Below are 14826 nucleotides of genomic sequence, written 5' to 3' on the forward strand. Positions count from 1 at the left end.
AAACTAGGAAAACAGTCACCCAGGCCCTAGTCACCAGCCGGCTGGACAACGGGAACACCCTCTACGCTGGAACCACAGCCAAACTCCAGAAAAGACTCCAGCGCATCCAGAACGCTTCGGCATAACTCATCCTGTACATCCCCCACCACAGCCACATCTCCGCCCATCTGAAAGACCTGCACTGGCTCCCCGTCAGCAAGAGGATCATGTTCAGACTCCTCACCCACGCACACAAGGCACTCCATGACATGGGCCCCAAATACCTCAACAGCCGCCTCTCATTCTACGCACCCACCCGCCAGCTCCGATCCACCAGCCTCGCCCTCGCCACCGTCCCATGAATTTGCAAATCCACCATCAGAGAAAGATCCTTCTCCTACTTGGCGGCCAAGACATGGAACTCCCTCACCACCCACCTACGGCTGACCCAGGACCATCTCTCCTTCAGGAAACAACTCAAGACCTGGCTGTTCGAGAAGTAGCATCCCCCCCCTCCGAGTGCCTTGAGACCCTAGCGGGTGAGTAGCGCGCTTTACAAGTTTGATTGATTGATTGATTGATTGACCCTAAAATATGTTGAATTTAGCCCTACTCCTTATAGGCACACTTAATACGCATATACATCCCTAGTAAATTGTGCCAAGGATAACCAGGCCCTTTATGTTACATATCAGTAGTGGACTGCTCCACATTTTCTCAGTGCTGGACTGGGAACTGATGAAGCGAACTTTTAAAATTAAATGCGTTTTTGTTCGCAGATTTAAACTTCCATAATCAATAAAAATATTAATAAGTGTTGCATGTTTTTGTATTAGTTCAACCTAGAGTAATGTGCATCTTCATAAACAAGCGGGATTAATATTATGTGCTCTTGTTGCATTTGTCAGTATGTTTGAATAATATATTAACTTTGTCTTTTTGTTTTGTCAACATTAACTGCGGCTGATTAAATAATAGCATGTGCTTATTTTTAAATGTGCTTTTGTCTATGTCGTGTCTTTAATGTGACAAAGTTTTGTTTATTCTTGTGCTCAAAGCTTGGTAACATAAATTAATGAGTTAATAATTAGCAAGGGGTGGGTAGCAGAATGGGTCTCAATTCTCTAATTAATTACTGTCTTGTGTTTGTTTAAATATTAGTGTTCCAAGTGGGCCTTAGAAAATGGGTGCCTGGCAGAGCTGAAAAGATGACTTGACCAGAGTGAAGCCTTCACTCACGCGCTGTGATAAAGAAAGAATTTCCTGCCAAAACAAAGGAATAATGTGCAGAACAGTTGATGGTCGAGTCGAAGTCATGTTCTTGGAGAGAGCACCAAGGACAGTGAGCCTGTATTGCCTGCCAAGTTAAGGAAGTGGAAGTTCACTTGCTCGGTTAAATGTTGCATTTTTAAGGAAGCTAGAAGGATGGAATCTAAGAAGAATAAGGGCTTATGATGTGCCCCGGACTTGGTCAGGAACGAGTGACACACTGGTGGACTGACATGGCTCAGCTAATAGTAAAGCAGGATTTTTGGTGACTTTTAGAATTTAGTTACTTAGTTAGTTAGGAAGGTATAAAAACTGGTTCCTTTGGACAGCCCTGCTGGCTGTTTCCTAATACCTGATGACGTGCTGTTGGACTTTTGGCACACGTAAGATGATCTGACTTTATTAATAATATCCTTTTCAGGTTGAGACTGAGTTAGACAGGGAAATAGTTTTAACTGGAAAATTAATTTGCAAATAATTCATTGTTTCTGACTTGCATTTATAACAACAGTTCATTAAGTTTGTCCCTTAATAAAAAGATGCTTTCATTTGCCATTAAAAAGATATCAAGTTTAATGCTCTTATTTTGAAAATAAAGTTAATAAAATTGATTTTGAAATGACAAGCTGGATTTAGGTATTTCGTGTCGAGTTACCATCAGTTAATCCATTGCCCAGGTTTTGACTTAATTACATGTTCATTAATTAAAATGTCAGAGTTTAACTGCAGTTGTACATAAATATAAATAGTTTTGAATAGTATGATTAATTGGGTCACACGATTCAGTTGGTCAATTCATGTCTCAGTCATTTATGGGCCTAGTGTTAAATTTTATGAATAATGGTGAGTATCATGGTGTAGGGTTGTGCTTCTTGAGACAGAATTTCCTTTGGCCCGCTGGATCAGAACCAAAAGCAGCCCTGGCAATTTTAATAGACAAGCACCCTGATGCTTTTTTTACTGGTAGACCGATATAGCAGCACCACTGCAAAATCGATCCTCAGTAATAAAAATGGCCCACACCACTGCCTAATCAACCCCCACCCTTCCAGCCTCCTAAGGAAACGCCTGATGCCTGCTACATCCATGTGGTGTCCAATAAGCTCTACATATTCTGACATCACTAAACATGACTGTACCGTGGCTGTGTAGGATTAAACTTCTATTTTGACCAGTCAAAATAATCCCTTTTGACAGGCCTAAATCCGACTTTGAAATATAAAGTGGTCACCCATGAGTTTGCCTTATGTTCCCAAAGGCAGGGTACATGGCATTTAAGAGTAAGGCATGTACAAGTTCAGATTAACACTTCTTTCCACTGAAAGGGCATAAAAAGCTATGTTCACAGTAGCAGATTTAGCTGCTCCACAGTAAAGGATTGGGAGTTGATGTCAAAATTGAATAATGTTATCTCTGCCTAGGAAACAGATTAAAAAAGTGACTTCTTGGACTTTTAACAAAAGTTATTACAAATTTCATTAATTGGTAAAACTGGATTTGCAACAAATGTTTGACAAAATGTACCTTTATTAAGTTACATCTTGCCTGCCTAAAGTCTCTAGAAGCCCATTTGCATGAGCATCGACCTGTCACCCAAGAACTGAATGGGTCCTTGGTTAGGTGCAATGTGGTTCCCAGAGCTGAGGCAAAAAGCTTGGGTGTGAAGAGTCGTCCTGTTCCTCTCACAGGACAACTATCTGGACATTGCCCAGGAACTTAATCATCTTCAAAGATGCCTGCCCTGTCACAGGTAAATGTAGCCCACACTTGAGCTTGCTCCCTCTACTATCCTTCCAGCCAGCTAGACACTAATCCCCGTGGGGGAGAATCTGCGCAAGAACCAATTATTAGTGACAAGGGAGGAGTTGCTCATTCCCCTGGCCACACTTCTAAAGGGGGCACAGCAGTTCTGCACAGAAAGGTTCTACACTCTTGGTGTCAGGAGCAGAGGCGCATTGTTGTGTTGTTTGCTATAATGCCACAGGAACAGCTCCAAAAATGGGTAGGATTACTCATGGGAACCTTTTCTATATTTATCAGGGCTGGGCCATGGGTCCCTCCTACCTACAGGCTAGTGCCAAGCCTAAATGTGGCACTCCTGGGCAGCGTCTTTAGAACACTGCTGAACATGTGGAAGGCATCAGAAGAACTGAACCTGCAGCTGAGGTCTGTGAGGAGAGCCCTAAGGGTTGGTCTTGCTCCCACTTATATGTGGGAAAAAGGAGTGGCCTCCAAGGTTCAGGTGCTGTCCTCCCACTAAGCAACTAATAGCTGCAAAAAGACCACTTTCTTTTTGCATACTTTCCGCCTGGAGAACTGACAGAGAAAGGGGTATTTAATTCATTCAAAATACATTACTTCCCACCCTACTCCCCTATTAACCCACAACCCGCCACAAAAATAAAATTAATTAAATTAACATAATTATCAATTAATCAATTAAATAAAATTAATTGGCAGTTAAAATGTAATTAATTACAAATTAAAAATTAATTAACAATTAATTATAAACAAATACCACTAAATAAATTTACATATTTAATTAATTATAATTAATTTACTTCCCAGCCTATTCCCCTATAAACCCACAACCCGCTACAAAAATTACATTAATTAAATTAACATAATTATCAATTAAATAAAATTAATTGGCAATTAAAATGTAATTAATTACATAATAAAATTAATTAACAATTAATTATAAACAAATACCAATAAATAAATGTACATATTTAATTAATTATAATTAAATTACTTCCCACTCTATTACCCTATAAACCTACATCCCGCTACAGAATTAAATTACGCAAAATTTAAATAACAATAAATTCAATAATTTAAATACATTATAACATAAACACTTTTAACACATAAAATACACTATAAAAAATTCGATATTATTAAATTTTCGATAACTTTATTAACCTATATTATGTACTTCGATATTTTGACTATCTATATTTTAAATTTCGATATTACATTACTTACCTTCAAAACGATAGTTTTGAAGTCTATATTCTGTCCATTCGATATTCTGTCCAGCCTATAATTTGAACTCAATATTATGTCCAATCGATATTTTGTAGTCGATATTTTGTCTGTTTACCAAGGTATCCACGCAAAATTTGCGTAATTTTCTTCCAAAATCATGGGGAATCTAACGGTTTATAGGGCTTGTGGATTCCCCTGGAGGGGACCCAAAAATTAGCCAAAATACAGCAAAATTTAGATTTCTGGGGTAAAATATGGGAAAAAAGTGCTGCAAATGAAAGCGTCTGTTTTTTTTTTCTGCAAATGGTATCAAAAAAGGATTTGTAAGGCTGAAATCACCCTTTTCCCAGCTTTTAGGGAATGATAAACTTTTGTCAGAAAATCAAAACTTTTTGCACAGTAATGGCATTTTTCTGGAACATAGCCTATTTTTGCTTTTTTTTTGCTTTAACCTCCTTCCAGTTAATGGTAGAAATGGGTATGAAAGCAATATTGGATCCTGGGCAGCTATACATTTTAGAAAATAATACACAATTCTGAATTCAGCAAGGGGTCATTTGTGTAAATTTCTCAAGATTTCATTATGGGAACTAACAGTTAAATGTAGGAAAAAATGAAAATTAGTTGAACAAAACAGCCTTTAGTGTCAACGTTTTCACCTGTAACTTCTTCTAATTATGACAGCTCTTTCAAAGCAATATACCGTTACATCTGCCGGACCTCACTGGTTGTGGGGATATAGAGGACTTGTTGGTTTAACAAGAACCTGACAAACCCAGAGCAAAAAGCTGAGCAGTGACTTGCAATGTTTTTTTATTATTTGCCGGGTATGTAGCAATTTTTCTGAAAAAATGTGTACATGGAAACATTTGTATAAGAGACACCTATGTATTTCTGAAATGGAAACAAAATAGAGAGTTTAGAAACAGTAGATATTTGGACATTTCCGAAATCGGGAATATTCATGCTAGCATGAGAATTATTGGTCATTTTTCAAAATGACTTCTTTTTTACACATTGTCTTTCATTTGGAAGGCAGAAATGCATCAAAAGTCAATAGGTAATCACAGTTGCTTTACAAATATAAATTACCCTAAGTCTCTCGATAAAAATGGTACCTCACTTGTGTGGATAGGCCTAGTGCCCGTGACAGGAAACAGCGCTAAACGCAATGTGGACACACCACAATTTCACAGTGAAAAATTACCCTTTTTTGCCAAGTGCCTAGCTGTAGATTTTGAACCCTAGGTCTGCTGGCACCTAGGAAAACCTAGCAAACCTATACATTTTTAAAACCTAGATATCCAGTGGAATCCAGGATGGGGTGACTTGATTGCCTCTCACCAGGTTCTGTTACCCAGAAACCCTTGCAAACCTCAAAATGTGTCCCAAAAATACATTTTCCTCACATTTCTGTGGTGGTAAGGTCTGGAAAGTGTGTGGATCCACAAAATTCCACCCACCCCACATTCCCTGAAGTCTTCCGAGAAAAATGGTACCTCAAATGTGTGAGTGGGTCAGGTACCACTGACAGACAAGGGCCCAAAACCTATTTAGGCAACATCAAAATGACCTATCACAAAACAACCTGGTTTTGCAAGAGAGGTCCCATGAGTGTTTGGCCCCGGGATCGGTGGCCATCTAGGGAAACCTAGCAAACCCACACATTTTACCCGTGGAAGTCCAGAAAGGTATGGCTTGCGTGGGTGTCCAAACATTTCCCTACCCAGAATCCCCTGCAAACCTCAAATTTAGATGAAAAAAACACTTTTTTCTCAAATATCTTTGTGGGAAAGTTCTGGAATCTTCGTGGATCCACAAATATCTCCCCACCCAGCGTTCCCTCAGGTCTCCTGATACAAATTATACCGCACTAGCGTGGGTGGGTGAAGTACCCACGACAGGCAAGGGCCCAAAACATATTGAGGAGACATCAAAATTACCTATGTCAAAACAACCTGGTTTCCCAAGAGGGGTCACTTGGATTTTTGGCCATGGGCTTGGGGGCCATCTTGGAAAACTACGAAACCCACACATATATGTCTATGTCTATATATTTTGCTCTACTGATTTCATATTGCTGCAAAAATCTATAATTCCGGACATATGTATGCTATTCTGTTCATTGTGGTGTCTAAATTAAGATGAAAATATGTTATAAATTAATGTCAGATTTCTTTTGGATGTTGTTACTAACTTATCATCCATGTTGGTACTCCGACATGTTTAACATGTGTTCCTCCAGTAAAGCCTGGCTGCTCTTTACCACTCTACCAGGACTGAGCTAATGATTTATTAGTGTGCATCCAAGGACCATTTTGAGGTATTTTAATTATATCTACGGCTCTCTGTTTTCTGTTTTTAATTATTTTTACAGGTAAATACAGACCGAAACATTTATTTTTAAATGTGGCTAATACTGGAAATTGGGTTGCTTTTTGAATAATTCTAAATGCTGCCTGCCATGACTGCCAGGCCAATGACTGAGTGGATTGATAGGTAAGGAGGTTAAAAAAGAAAGGACTTTTAGTAAAGAGGATTTACCAGCAGTAGATATGCACAAGGTTGCTACTGAGATTTGCATATTTTCATATAAGTGCATTGGTTTATTTACTGCGGGTGTTCACAGCATTGAAACCTGTCAGGCATTCAAGCATGAGTGCAGATTTTTCGGTTAAATATATGTGGAAATAAATCAATTTCAACTTCATTTTTTCAAAAAAACCCAAATAAATATGCATAAATACAGATGAAATTTGCAAACAATATTAGAGACAGTAATGTGAAAAAAATAAATCCCATGACACCGGTAGCCCTAAATATAGTACTTGGTAAGCCTACCCAGCCATACCACATAATATTCCACTTTTCAACAAAAGTTTTCATATTAATCCAGGACATAGCTTTAGAAGTTGTCTAGTTTACCATTTTGTGCAATCTGAGATATTTCCACACACATCAGTTGTCTTTATTACGTGGAGATCCATTGATATAAACACAATTGTCAGATACAGATCCCTGCCCAGCCAAATTCCTCGGTAGAATGGCCTCAGAAATGAACCCCCTAGTCCAGTGGTTCCCAAAGTGTGCGCCGCGGCACCCCAGTGCGCCGTGATTAGAAGCCAGGGGCGCCGCGGCGCAGGATGTGGATTCAATGTGTGAATGACGGAGAAAGCCTTACACATGCCAGACATTGCCCCGCAGTCTTGGGAGGGCAGAGAGGTCTGTGAATGGGGCTGTGGCTGGACAGCCCCGGAAGCACCAGGGTTTAGTGGCGGTCGGAGGCCGATAGCTGGCTAGTAGAAATACAACTCTGGAGCTGCAATTCATTCAGGGTAAATTACAGAGCTGTGCGCACAGGACTTCCCGAAGGAAATCTTAAATAACACTGAAGCGACCAGGACACCTGGGGTGTAATCACAGACCCCAAGACATGGGCGTAGGAAGTGTGGGGGACGAGGGGGATATATCCCCCCAGAGTTTGGAGTGCACACGGGGGGGGACAAGAGTGGGGGGGGGGACAAAGGGACAAAGGAAATTCTCCTCTGTGATTAACAGGGCCATTAGCGCGTGAAAGCGCTATGCATAATGATGACCCTGTAACTTCCTCCTCATACCTGTGATCAGACTGCACGCTTGTAGGGGCTAAAAGGAATTTACCACCCCTGCCACTCCCATCTCTCCTCTGTCCTCCGGCCTGTGTCTGAGCCCGGGCTGCTGCAGCTCGAGCTGCTGTTTTCATATGTTTTTCACAGGTCTTCAAAAGCGCATTTACGTTCCTTTGGAACTGGTTAGGGAGGGTTTGAGGGTTTGTTGTTTTGTTGACTGATTCCAGTATCCCATGTGTCCCTACTCTGTCTATTCGATATTTCACACTTTTTATTTTATTTTTACTGCCTCAGTGGGGGAATCCATGTAGTGAGAAGACATCTCACAAGTAGGGACTACACATTTTCCCATGTTCACAGAGAGAGAGCATTTTGTTAAGAATAAATTGTTACTTAATTTTCATTTTTGTTGTAATTTAGCCGTTAATGTTGGTTTTCCACAAGGGGTTGTCTGGGGAGTCCATAGGATCGCCTTCATCCCACGTAGAAGCAGGCAGGGTCAGAGGCCTGGTGGAGAGTGTTAGGTGGGTGGGTGTGGGGTCAGGGGCCTGGTGGAGAGCGTTGGGTAGGTAGTGGGTCAGATTCCTGGTGGAGAGCGTTTGGTGGGTGGGTGCGGGGTCAGAGGCTGTTTACGAATTTATGCTGATGTGAAAAGCCTCCTGCTCCGTGCTCTTTTTAATTTTACTACGCCATCCGATTAGGTGCTCCCCGAAAGCAGCACAAGTCCCCCTACCAAGTATTTTTTTGCAGTTTTATATAGCGCAAACTCCACCGGAAGGCATCAGAGCGCTTTACATTAGCGCCAGTTGCATTACAGACGGACACATTCATTTTTAGGCACGGGGAGTCCATCATGTTTTTGAAATGGTGCCTTTGTTCCTGGTGGCAGCCCCCTCCATTGGGTGGGAAGGATAAAAGGGGGTAGCCGAGAAGGGTGCAAGGCAGAGGGAAGAAGGGTGCAAGACAGAGAGGAGAAGGGTGCAAGGCGTAGGGGAAAAGGGTGCAAGGCAGAGAGGAGAAGGGTGCAAGGCGAAGGGGAGAAGGGTGCAAGGCAGAGAGGAGAAGGGTGCAAGGCGGAGGGGAGAAGGGTGCAAGGCAGAGGGGAGAAGGGTGCAAGACAGAGAGGAGAAGGGTGCAAGGCAGAGGGGAGAAGGGTACAAGGCGGAGAGGAGAAGGGTGCAAGGCAGAGGGGAGAAGGGTGCAAGGCAGAGAGGAGAAGGGTGCAAGGCGGAGGGGAGAAGGGTGCAAGGCAGAGGGGAGAAGGGTGCAAGGCAGAGAGGAGAAGGGTGCAAGGTGGAGGGGAGAAGGGTGCAAGGCGGAGGGGAGAATGGTGCAAGGCAGAGAGGAGAAGGGTGCAAGGTAGAGATGGGTGCAAGGCAGAGGGGAGAAGGGTGCAGAGGAGAGAAGGGTGCAAGATAGAGAAGGGTGCAAGGCAGAGGGGAGAAGGATGCAAGGCAGAGTGGTTGCAAATAAAGTTTTATGACAGTGATGGCTACTCTCTGAATCCTTCATCACGTCTAGGCTTTGATCTTCATGTAGACCAGTGGTTCCCAAAGGGTGCGCCGCGGCACCCCGGTGCGCGGGTAAAAAACATGGTGGGGAGCCACGTCCAACTGCCAATTAGGTCAAGGGAGCCACGGGTCAAAAAAGTTTGGGAACCACTGCCCTAGTCAATCCAGTGCTCCATCTGTCACTTAGCACGGGAGTGGTCCCTCCAACTTGGAAGCAGGCGCTTATTCTGCCGCTTCTAAAAAAGCCTAATCTGGACCCTCTGGTACATGCGAACTATAGGCCAATTTCTCTCCTCCCAGGGCTTGCCAAAGTGGTGGAGTAGCATGTCCACTCCTCTCTTTCTAACTTCCTTGAAAGCTACAACATCTTGCACGACACTCAGTCGGGCTTCCACGCCAATTTGAGCATGGAGACCGCGCTGTTGGAGGTCACTGAGGCTATTAAGGAGGTTCTTGATTTGGGAGGTAAGGTGATGCTGGTGATGTTGGATCTGTCAGCGGCCTTTGACACCGTTCCCCATGACGGTCTCCTTTCAAGACTCAGGGAGATCGGGCTACGGGGAACGGTGCTCAGCTGGTTTAAGTCCTTCCTAGCAGGCCGCCGTCAAAACGGTCTGGGCCCCTCCGTTCTCTGCCGAGGTGTCACCTTTGGAGGTAGGAGTGCCACAGGGCTCAATTTTGAGCCCTACTCTCTTTAACATCTATTTGGCCCCTCTGGCGGCACTGGCCGAGTCTTTTGGTGCCCAGATCGTTTCTTACGCGGACGACACCCAGCGCCTCTTTACCTGTAGGAAGGGCTCTAACTTTGACGGTGAGAGTATCGGAGGTTGTCTGGGGGCTGTGTTTGATTAGTTCCAGCTCAACAGCCTCAAGTGCAACTCCAATAAATCTGAAGTTTTATTTTTTGGTTGTCCTGCTGACCCTAGGTTGTAGTCTTGGTGGCCGGCAACCATATCCCCTCCGTTAGAGGCTTCATCCAAGGCCAAGAATCTAGGAGTGCAGATCGATAACTGCCTCACTTTGAAGCCTCAGATTCTCGGTCTTTTGGGGAAGTGCTTGGCCTCCTCAAGATGCTTAGAAAATTTCTTCCTTTGCTTTCCCTGCATCATAGGAAAACTACTGTGTAGGCCTTGATAGGCTCCCGCTTAGACTATGCCAACGTGCTTTATCTCGGTCTACCGGATTATCTTATTGCACGCTTGCAAGTTGTTCAAAACTCGGCTGCACGTGCCATTCTTGGCCTCCATCGGAGAGCTAGTGCTACCGACTCATTCAAAACCCTTCACTGGCTTCCAATCCGTAAACGGATTGTTTTCAAGGCACTTACACTTACTTTTAAAGCGCTCCATGGTTTCGGTGCCAATTACATCAGGAAGCGGCAGGCTTTTTACCAACATTCCAGATTGCTGCTGTCAGCTTCGCTGCACTTGGCGTCTGTCCCTGTCATCAAATGTGCTCGCATTGGAGGTCGCTCCTTCCGATGTTTGGCACCCCAACTGTGGAATGCCTTGCCAGTTCTCTTGAGAAGAAAAACTACTTTGTTAGCTTTCAGGAAGGTTCTAAAGTATTGGCTGTTTGTTCAATAGGCTAACCACCTGTTTTGGTTTGTTCTTGTTTTCTGCGTTGGGTTTTGAAGCGCCGGGACAGTCCTCGGAGTAGATGAGCACTATATAAAACCAATTTTAACATAACATAACATAACAAGAAGTATTTTGTCCTAAACCCTTTCTTTACATTTTCATTGCATTTAGATTTTGCTCATGTCTTCAGCCATGTCTTAAATTGATTTGCAATATCATCTATTGAAGAAAGAGCAAGGAGGTAATAGCCTCATAATATAAATGCCTGTGCATGCTGTGTATTTTAACATTCTATGTGGCATTTTGTTGCTTCTAAATAATAAGTACTATAATATCCTAATTCAATGCACTCAGTTTAATACTTTGTGGCACTAATTACAAATAGTCCAGTGTTTGGGCGACAATTATCACACCATATGTAGTCTGATAAAAATGTATTGGGAATTTATCAAGTGCATTATGTAACGCTTACCACAAGTTTCCCCCTCAAAATGGGTCAAAATATGTGGATTTTGGTGCTTGCGCACCAACATCCTCATGCTTTGGTGTTTTGCAGGCATTTGTCCCTCTTTAAATTCTGATTGATTTGACCTGTTGATATTTAAGAAGTGATGTGATCTTTATTGTGGTAATTAGAGTGTGCAATAAATATTAAAGCACTTTAACACCTTTTTGCCTAGGCATTGCAATACTAAGACCTCTCATAATGAGATCCTTAGAAGGAGGGAAGGCTGCGGGAACGTCAATAAGCCATCTAACCGGCAATATGCAAAAACGTAAACATCATACAGGTGGTATCATTGTTCAGGCCTCTCTAGAGCATTTAGAGTAGACAGAGTGAACATAAAATTTTTGCCACAGATTGGATATTTACTTTAGTATCCCCATGTACATTTATCGTATCGATAGGGAAAGTTGATGGGATTCCGGACGGTGTGATGTGTCCTATTGTTCCAAGGGGGAAGACAATTATATTCTAGATATCTTTCTAGAAACTCTAATTTCATGATTTTAGCGCTAATGTCTTACAAAATAGTCTTGTTAATGGATGAATAGTGTAAGAAATTGAAGAAAATATACAAAAAAGAGAGGCAACAGAAATAGGCAGTCAAATGGCCAAAGAAATGTTCTTGAGTCTTCAGATGATATATAAGTTTCTTCTTTATTGGCATCAACCAAGTACACGTGCAGCCAACGCTTTTCTCCCTAAACAGGGCTTTATCAGGGCTGAAAATATAACAGGTTCACATCAGGGTACTGTACAAGTAATAAAAGGCAGTTGCCAATGTGAATATACATTCTTTAAAAAGCGGACAAAGTGACAAAACACCATTGGCCCAGATGCAGGTTATGTTGAACAAAATACATGTCATATCTGCATCAGAACCAGTATGCTCCAAAAAGAATCTTGTATCTGAGTACCAAGAAAAAGGGCAAGAAGAGTGACCTCGAAAAGAGCTATGGGTGTTTTTGGAGAATGAGGAAAACACAAGAACCCGAAAGAATGCAGCCGTGAGATGAAAAGAGATTAGCGCAATGTGTATGGCTGTGCTAGATCATTGACCGAAAAGACAGCTACATTTTAGACCAACGTGCATATGCCCAAGTGCATGTTGTAAACATCAGAAGTTATCAATCTGACCCCCTTACCACTAGTAACACCACCAGACGGTTCTTGGGATGTGGAGAGTTACGTCAGAATGGATGTCCCACTGGAGAAACTGTGGTCTACAAAGAGGGACAATGACATTTCAAGAAATTGTTCCAGAAATATGCAGTTACGAGAAATCAAGTGATCGTCCCCCCAAAGGAAATGCAACAGTACTTTTGGGTCAATCAATAAAGAACCTTCAATGGGGGGAATCGCCCCAGAGATGCCTTGGTGAAACTTCATTCTTTCAAAGTGAAATACACAATTCTGCTGGGGACGAGGAAAGTTCAAGAATAATCCTTTCAAGGGGTATCATGCTCTGTGTGCCAATATATCACGGTATGAAAGAACAAAATGAAGGAGTACTACCCGATGAGGGTAAATGAAGGCTTTTGTCTAAACACAGGAAACATTGTTCCTTTGTTAGGAAACCCCTCACTCACCACCTAGTGGTGACTTGCTTCATCATCGGGGCCCACCCAAGTGGCCTAGCGTCACTTGGGTGTGCTTCAACACCTGCAATTGCAGTGGAGCTGGTAGTGAGATGTGGGGTGCAAACAAAAAAGAGTGTAAGTGTTAAAAATTGTCCTGGTAGTCTTCTATTTAGAGTTCAATAAAAAAGTAACTGGACAAAAGTTAAAAATCAAAGTTGAGATAGTAGTAGGGAAGTTACGGCCTACTTATCTCTGTTTTATGTGTTGGTCGACATGTTTCTACCATAAGGGGAAAATCCCCGGTATTCCTCAGGACCAAAACAAGGAAGTGGGTGGTATGTGCCCCCTAAAAGACACACCCAGCCCTAAATCCTTGGACATCAGAAGAAAAATAAACTTCTGGAACGCACACCTAAAGTATAGGGTGCTGCAAAACCTGTGGAAAGGAAGGAAAGTGAATAAAATAATTACTATCCTGTTACGTAGTGCAGTGATAGAGTGCAGGATACGTGCAATTATTCTGGTTTTCCACAGTGGTGGTTGTCACAGTGCCTTCATCGGTGTAGAGCGTGTCTACAGGTGCTGTGCAAACGTGCTCTTAGCTTTGGAAAAAATGTCTATAGGATAAGGTCTGCTTTTAAGCCTAGGTGCGTGCTATATAATATATACATGCTGGCATCGTAGTCTGGGGTGCACTGAGTTGGAGTGCTCATATTTTGTACCGCCGTGATTTATTTTTGGTGCCAGCTAAGTAGTGGTTAATCGCTATTGTAGGACCTATTCAGAGTTCGTGGTCAACACATAGAGACAAACTAGACTAACAAACATCAATAAGATAGAGTAATTCACGACAATATTGTATGGCAGAAAGATGGAATAATGCTTACAATGCTGGGGCTCAGGTCGAGCTGCATCAAGCAGGAGTGGGGCGCTATGCTGATAACAACATACTCTAGGGAGAAAAAGGTATGTTGTTGGTAAACGGGTAACTACCCTGTTGGGCGCTAAAAGGAGGCCTCCGTTGTTTGGTCCTGCCGGTAGGGAAGGAAAAGGATCAACTTACAGTTGTGTGGGCGGAATCAGGCGGGTCACCTACTTCTCCGTGCTCGCTGCTTGGTAGCAATGAGACAGTGAGGGCGTGGCGCATATATGCGTCTGATCGCTTCCGGCGGCGGCCATGGTACTACGGGAACCCAGGAGGATCAAGCGTAGGCATGGAAACCCAGCGACGCTGCGCTTGCGCAGAAGTATGGGAAACAGGGCCTGTCAGCGTGGTTGACGCCCGGCGCCATTGAGTACGCGATCCAGCGTGGGACAGCGGTTGGCAAGGGAACTGCACGGCGCTGCGCCTGCGTAATGGGAATGTAAACACAGGCTAGCGGGTGGAAGTGCTGTTACCGCCCGATGCCGTGTGTTGGAAAGAGGTCGGAACGGTCTGTGATGGGAAGGGCTAAAAAAAGGTTGCTGGAACTCTGGTCAGCGGGGCGAGGGATTAAGCTGGGGGTTAATGTAGATGCCAAATATGGTGTCTACAGAATATGAGACCATGCTTATTTGCTTGGATACATATGGAGAGTGATAAGACGAAGGGGTGGTAAGCCTTCAGTCTAAAGTGGGGGACGCATGTGGGCTTATAGTCAAGAGAGGAATGCTGAAGACATGGGGAACTAGAAGTAGTATAAATGGTACTACAGCCTTAAGACTCTTTAAGGAAATGGGTGTAAAGATGGATATCCTCTAAAGGAGGAATCATATGTATGGGAACTTTCGTGGGTACAGTCAGGTTGACTGGAAAGGGAATCA

Source organism: Lissotriton vulgaris, chromosome 3_2 (genome assembly GCF_964263255.1).
Source record: "Lissotriton vulgaris chromosome 3_2, aLisVul1.2, whole genome shotgun sequence".
NCBI lineage: Eukaryota > Metazoa > Chordata > Amphibia > Caudata > Salamandridae > Lissotriton > Lissotriton vulgaris.